The sequence below is a fragment of the Cricetulus griseus genome, chromosome 4 (assembly GCF_003668045.3).
Source record: "Cricetulus griseus strain 17A/GY chromosome 4, alternate assembly CriGri-PICRH-1.0, whole genome shotgun sequence".
Taxonomy (NCBI): domain Eukaryota; kingdom Metazoa; phylum Chordata; class Mammalia; order Rodentia; family Cricetidae; genus Cricetulus; species Cricetulus griseus.
The window spans coordinates 152,875,211-152,881,079 of NC_048597.1; the positions used below are offsets into that span (position 1 = coordinate 152,875,211).

Here is a 5,869-nt window from a genome sequence, read left to right on the forward strand (position 1 = left end):
TGTTAAATGTTGTCATCTAACCAGGAGGAGCCTTGATTAGACATCACTCTCTATCCATGAAGCCCCAACATCAAAACAGGACTTTTCATATGTGGCAAGGAGCACAGGTCTTGATCTTGGTGTCACTAACAGGTGGCTGATTCTAGATGGGTATTCAGACTGATTTTTAGGTCACTGAACATCTCACTCAACTGCCAGCAACACTGACTAAGAGTTAGTGTCTGCTTTAAAGTTTTATGTGATCCTGACAGTCCTGTGGGCTAGTCTTTTGCAGTTCTAATACTTTGATGTGTTTGTCATAATGTTGTATAATTCCCACATGTGTTTTTTGTCCCTGACTCCAGAAACAGCACATTGTTGAATGGGGACAGGCATTGCTCTTCATGGATGCCATTTCATACCTAGAAAGGTCCTGCACTGCTGAGTTGGGTGTAAGCCTTCATCTGTGCAGTTTCACCACATAGTACCAGGCCAGGCCAAAGGTCGCCCAGTTCTGATTCTTGCATTTGTTGGATAAGACCATCTACTGTGCTGATGAGATGGCTCACTGGGTAAAGATCATCTATTGCAACTTCTGGGGTGAGTGGTAGTTCAAAGTCTACTGAAAGAAGGTGTATGCTGCTGTCATTGCAATAGCCGATGCTTGTTGGAGGCTATGTTGGTTATTTTTTTGTTTTGTTTTGTTTTGTTAACTTGACACAGGGTAGAGTCATTTGGAAAGAGACAACCTCGAATGAGAAAATGCCTCCATCAAATTGACCTGTATTCAAGTCAAGAGAGCATTTTATAGATTAATGATTGGTGTAGGAGGGCCCAGGCCACTGCCACGCTAAGGCAGGTGGTCCCTGATTGTATAAAAAAAGTTGAACAAGTCATGGGAAGCAAACCACCAAGCAGTGTTCCTCTATGGCTTTTGCTTCAATTCCTGCTTCTAGGTTCCTTGCCTTGAGTTTTTGCTTTGGCTTCTCCACATGAAGGACTATGATCAAGATATCAAAGCTAAATAAACCCTTTCCTCCTCACATTGCCTTTGGTTATAGCATTTTTCGCCACAGCAGAGATAAAACTAACATAGAGGCTCGCTATATTATAACAACCAACAAGGGTCTCCTTTCTAAACAGTTTCTAGACACCTTCTAGAGCTAAAGAGAACTTTATGCAACTCAAGTAAATTGCTCATGATAATGAAGCGACACAGCCAGAATTCAAAACCACTTTTATCTGTTTCCCAATTTCACATTCTTTCTAATACCCATGTAAACAGTATTAATACGAAGATAAAAGGGCATGTCTGAGAAGCACGGAATGTTCTGCTACTCCTGTCAATCTTCAGGCATCTTCAGGGACTTCCTAGTTCTTCATCCTGGAGGTGCTCACTGTTCTCTGATTCAGCCAGGGCTTTTTGGGTGCAGAGTCCAGGCTCGGTGCTCAGGGAGACTCCTCAGGGAGATTACTTTCTAATGGGAGGATTGTGTCAGTAAGCAGAAAGGTCCCCCATGCTGTGTTTATCACAGTGCAGACCAGCAACTCTCACTGGGGGCCTGGATGGAGATCCTTGTACCCTCTACAGCAGGTTGCCAATTTTCCTCACACCATGCACGACCTGCTGTAGATAAATTTCCTGGATTCCTGGGATTGTATAATGCACAGCCACATGGCTTAAGCTACTGTCCACCTCAGCCATCAATGAGTCCCCTGAAGGGGCATATTTCTCTTTATTCATGATAAGTTACCCAGAACGGCCAGATTCCAGCAAATCTGGCCAGTATTTATTATCTGAGGCTGAAGAACAAACAGGCTGTCATCTCCCAGCTACTCAGGATGTGGGTTTAATGGAGAGTGGGGCCCCACTGGTCCCTCTGAGGCTTCCCGGATCTCAGAGATAGACCTGAGCATTTTCACCAGATCTCCTCTCAACAGTGAGGACATTCAAAAATCAGTCTTGGTCTGGCAAGATACAGTTCACAAAGATACAGTTTGACATCTCCACTCTCCTGTTGGGCCGTCTCATTTCCTGTAATGTTGACATATGTCTCCATTGACAACTGCAGCTGGGCAGCTGCCCCTCTTGTGTTTTTGTCTTCTGTTTTGTGCCTGACCTGTTTGTTCACTGGCTCAGTGACTGATCTTAACCCCCGCAGGTGAGATTTGATCAGCCCATACCCCTGTGGTCTGAGGACCACTAATGGACAGAAACCTGATTTGATTTTAGCTTGTCCTGTATGCTATTCTAGTTTATGTGTGAGGTTATTCTCCCTAAATATTGTTTCAGTTCAGCAATCATTGAAGACTCTGATTTCCATAGCCTACAGTTTGGAAGGTCCTCTTTCGTGGTCTCAGTTATGTTTCAGCCTTGTATCTCTAGGCTGTGCAACGGCCAATGATAAATAACCCAGTCAGTGTGGGCCGGTGTAGATGGCTCCTTGTCTCGACACACTCACTTCTAGGTAGTTATGTCATACCCCAAATGTGCATCATCTCTTCTTTTCCATCTTAAATCATTCTACCTGCCTCATTAACTCCTATTCAACCCACAAAGCCCCAACCAAAGCCCCTTCATTTATTCAGACAGCCCCTCGATTGCAGTTCTTTGAAGACCAGAGTGATGACTTCCACTTGAGACAAATGCAGAATTCCTTACCACATTTGGTAGCAGTTGTTTCCCTGTGCACACCCCACTGGTCTGCAACACTCAGAGCTCAGTAATTAGTATAATTTGCATGTGAAGTGCATCCCTCATCAATGTCCTCACTGCAACATTCAGCAATTGAGCTTTGGGGAAATGGTTGGCTCATGAGGGCTCTGACCTAATCTGTAGGTTAGTCGATGGCATGAACTCATAATTTAATGGCTTTATCAGGAAGTAGGGCCTCACTGGAGGAAGTAGGTCCCTGGGGCCATCCTTTAGGAGGATGTTATCTTGATCCTATTGGGTTCTTCCCATCTCCACCTCCTGTCTGCCATGAGGAGGGTCACTTTGCTCTTTGTCCCAATGTTCTGCATCACTGCACCCTAATCCAGAAGCAACAGATACCAATGACAGTGGACAGAAAGATCTAAATCTGCATACATATATCTGAATAGATCTAAAAATTAAAATCCTTCCTTTCTTATGTCGTTTCCTCAGGTGTTTTGTTACAGTGCTAAAAAACAAAACAAAACAAAAACAAACAAAAAAGGTGACTTACATTCCATACCTTTCAGCCTTTACCTAGAACTCAGAGCATAGTAGGTCCCTATAACAGTGCTGTATCATGTTGCTTCTTAAGTCAAACACATACAGCAGTATTGATGTCCTTGATACTATATGTTAATTCTGCTAGGAGGGACGATCTTGAACATGTCCTCTAGTGACCAGCTTTCATCTGACATCATAACAAGATGTTATCGGGCAGAGAAATCAAGAGGTCATTTCTAACAGAGGAATTAATACAAGCTACTTGGGGACTGGAGTGGTGGTGGTGGTGGTCTGGAGTGGATTAAGAGGTGAAGACATTGTCCCAAATTATAGGCAGCGGTGCTCAGTTCCTTAGAGTTCCATGTGCACTGTATTCTGGAGACTTTCCACTGGCCACATCTGCTGGGGTTCTTAGATTCAGCAACTTTGGGGGCCATCATTGTTGTCGTTGTTGATTTTTTAGATGCTGTACACAGGATTTCTAGGAAATCCTATTACATTGTAGACTGTCTTCCTAGGACTGGATTGTTTTGAGACATTGCAGGTTTTTTTTTTTTTGTCTCCTGGATCAACCACTGGAGGTCACTGTTGTACCATCGATATGAGTGAGAAGCCCCGCCTGATGCCCCTTTGAAGTTGGCTTCTGCCGGTGGTGAATACAATACCCCCTGGGTAGCTAGGAAGTCCCGAGGTGCAGGCCTCTCCCTGGGTCCGCGGAAAAGTGGCCTGATGACCTCCAAAATATGACTTCGGAAGAGCGATGTCCGTCTGGAGAGGGGCGGCGGGTGGGAGAGCCATGCGGGGAAGGAGACGTCTGTATCGCATTAGCCTGCGTCTGGCGGGGAGGGGCTGGAGGCCCCGGTGGGTCAAGGCAACGGCTCCCCTGCTGCTTTCTGGCGCGAATCTGGTAGTGATTAGAGAAGGTTATTGTCTTGGAAGTCCACGCTGCTGCTTCGAGCGTTTCAGACCCCATCTTAGAGGGATGTGTGGAGATTGGAAGAGGCCTCTCCCACGCCTCCCCTGCCGGGCTCTTTGAGCAGCTAGGCAAAGAAGGACAAGGGAAATGGAGTCCTGTTCCTTAAGCACACCTACTCAGGGCCTTTCGGTGAGACTTCAGGAGAATCACAGAAAAGAATTCATGCACCCCTAAAGAGGAACTCTATCCCCTCCCCACACCCGTCTCTATTTTTCTCACCCACCTCTCCTGGTCGCATAAATTCGTGGAGTGAATATCATTTGGTCCATTTGTTATGCGAAGAAACAGAGGCTTGGAACTAAAATTGGAACCCAAGTGTCTTGAAATACAAAGAAAATGGATGGTAAAGTGACTACACGTGGCTCCTGGCTAAGAATTCTGCCCTTGAAAACTCCGGGAAAGAGCCCATTACTGTGCAGCATTGACAATAAGTCATTCCAAGGCAGGCTAAGATGAGAGTACCTTCTGGAAGAGCGGAGTAACCTTTTCCCCTCTTTTTTTTCCTTCTTCCCTTTCTGCACATCTCTCCCCCTGAGTTTCAATTTGTGACTCAGGCTGACCTCAAACACTCAATCCTCCTACCTCCTCCACCCTGCTTCCAAGTGCTGGGATCTCAGGGTTGGGCCACTCCTAGATCTGAGTGGCGTTCTAATAAGTCATAATCTGTTTATAGCCATTCATAAAAGCAAAGTGCTTCTGCACACATTAGCTAATTTGGCTCTTACAATAACTGTCTTATCCCTGTAGCCTGTAGACAAAGAATCTAAGATGCTGAAGAATTAATTTGCCTAAAGGTGGTACAGTCAACGATGAAATTCAACCTCAGATCTTGCTCTGAATACAGCACCCATTGCCTGATACAATTTAGTCTCCAGGTAAATCTTGGATGATGGAGTGATACCTAGTTTGCAATAAACTGTACTTATAGTTTAGATAGTATAGCATTTTACCACTGGTCCTCTGACTTGCACATGAACACCCTGGTACATGAACACACACACACACACACACACACACACACACACACACACACACACACACACGTACGTCATGGCTGGTGTGTGGAGGTCAGAGGACAGCTGCCAAGAGTCTGCTCTCTCCTTCCACCCTGTGGGTCCCAGGTCATCAGACTTGGCAGCAAACACCTTTACCTACCGAGCCATGTAACTGAACCCGTAAATAAACTTTTAAGAATTTTCAAAAAGACAAAGATTACAATTTTATTTTATTTACTTATTTTTGCTGAAGTTCATATATCTCTGGGGTGAACAGTATACCATCTTCCTATAGGAGAGTGGCCAGATTCAGGAGATAAGAGCCCAGAACCCCTAGAATTAAATTTCTTAGGATTTATTGAGACACTTATACTAAAAAAAAAAGTCAGCCGTTTAACTGAAGTGTAAAACTAACCGACTACCCTGTGTTTTATCTGTCAACTGTATTCTACATCCAAAAGGATAAAGCTAGGTTTGATGGTTATTTTGTTTGTTTTGTTTGTTTGTTTTATTTTTCTGAGCATGCTTGAATTTTGGAAATGGCATTTTTTTTTATAAAAAAACAATTTGAAAACACCTTACCAATGTAAAGGAATCCTCATATTCTTTATTGCAGTTTTGCTGGCAAACCCCCCTCCTCCAATTGTGCTTACTCCCCAGTCTCCTCTAATGGAGTAATTTTTAAGTGCATCCCAAGGAACAAAACAATGGCAAACCAGT

The 5,869-nt window shown here is 44.3% G+C and overlaps 1 long non-coding RNA gene across 1 annotated transcript; it reads right to left on the reverse strand.

Moving 5' to 3' along the window:
* Nucleotides 1–1,199: 1,199 nt before the first annotated feature.
* Nucleotides 1,200–4,771, reverse strand: LOC113831977. The gene is made up of 2 exons (XR_004769589.1): nucleotides 4,378–4,771; nucleotides 1,200–4,082 (listed from the first exon to the last, which is right to left on the reverse strand). It is a non-coding gene; the product is annotated as an uncharacterized LOC113831977 (long non-coding RNA).
* Nucleotides 4,772–5,869: the final 1,098 nt, after the last annotated feature.